Source organism: Ruditapes philippinarum, unplaced genomic scaffold (genome assembly GCF_026571515.1).
Source record: "Ruditapes philippinarum isolate M1 unplaced genomic scaffold, ASM2657151v2 ctg1473_1_1_1_1, whole genome shotgun sequence".
Lineage (NCBI taxonomy): Eukaryota > Metazoa > Mollusca > Bivalvia > Venerida > Veneridae > Ruditapes > Ruditapes philippinarum.
In genome coordinates this window covers 203,251-204,762 of record NW_026859905.1, presented here as the reverse complement: position 1 = coordinate 204,762, position 1,512 = coordinate 203,251, and the positions used below count along the sequence as shown (strand labels likewise).

General features: G+C 33.1%; 1 protein-coding gene across 1 annotated transcript in view; it reads right to left on the bottom strand.

Annotated features, from left to right (window-relative positions):
* LOC132758256 (tRNA (uracil-5-)-methyltransferase homolog A-like) overlaps positions 1-1,512 on the bottom strand; it is a 193,563-nt gene that overhangs the window by 65,337 nt on the left and 126,714 nt on the right. The window lies entirely within an intron of this gene.

Here is a 1,512-nt window from a genome sequence, read left to right as displayed (position 1 = left end):
AAGCCAAGGGAACCCCCAAAAAAAAACCCGGGGAATAAATATGTTATTCCGGGATTGCCCCAACCCGAAAAAATTTTTGAAATTTTAACATTTTTTAAAAAAAAAGTTTAAAATTTTATTACCCTTTAATTTTTTTCCAATTTTAAAAAGAACTTTTTTACCATTTAATTTTCCCCACATTTTGCTAAAAATTTTAAAAATTAAAATAGCTTATAAAAAAACTGGTTCATTTAACCCCCTTAAAAAATATTTGGGTTACGGGAATTTGCAAAGGCGTTAAATCATTTTCCCTAAATTGATTTCTTTGTCTTTTTCCAAAGGGGGTTTTTTAATTGCCATGTTTAAAGAATTGTTTCAAAATTAACGGTTTTTACCCTTTAAACGGTTGCAAACTTCCAAAAATTTTAAAGGGTGCACTATTTTGGAGATTCCTTTAGACAAAGGAACAAATTTCCCAAAGCAGGATGTCTGGCGGAGAGTTTTTGCGAGGAAAAAGGAATCGTCCCCCAAAAAAGTTTTTGCCGGGGGAAGGGGTTTTTTCCCCTTTTGGGGAAAGCTTCATTGCCAAATTTGGGGGAAAATTTCCCCCAAGTTTTAGACGTTAATCGCCCTTTTTGATTTTCTCGCCCATTTGGGCATTCAAGCCTTTGGAAAAAAAAAACAAAAAATTAAAAAAATATTATCCCTGACCTCAGTGAAAAAATTAAATTTCCAAAAAAAAAAATCAGATAAATATCTTTAAATTTTATACTCAAATTCCTATATATCAAAAGGTTCTATGAATCAATATTTACAAAATATTGCAATACGGATGCGGCATATTGCAAGATATTGCAATACTCTTTTTTTACCGTATTGTAACAGCCCTACTTGCTTTGATATTCCTGGTCTAGTCCAACTAATTGTACTGCGCAACAAGATATTGTGCTATTTTGTATCTGGGCAATATCTCGCCTATAGAAGCTTGATTCTGACCAATAACAAAATATCTCTGAATCTAGCTTTGGCATGTCAATATATTTTGACTAATAATGAAATTCCTGGTAAGGCCACAGGTGTTAACAGTTTGACGTGTTCATCAGTCACTATCCCCAAAACTCTCTATAACTCCAAACCTATCTTCCCAAACAATCTAAACTGCATTTTTTTTTTCATGTAACATGCCTATAGATATAATTATACAATATATATATTACTTGCAAGGGAGTAGTTCCCATACAAAAATGTTATATATCAGTGCTGTTTTTCATTTATAATTGTTGACTAAGAAACCATTTTTCCAGAGGTAAATAGATATGACATTCAGGAAATACAGCATGGACCATAGGCACTTGGTTTCGGGACACAACCCTTTTAACCACCCTTTTTCACTCGATTTTCAGTTGGTAGAGCTGCTGATTTGTATTCCTAGGTTAAGTCTGACTGTGCATTTTTCTCGTCCTGTGAGAGGAGCATGGAATAACAGAAAGATAAACCTTTTTTTCATAGATATTTTGTACCGGGTATTTCTGT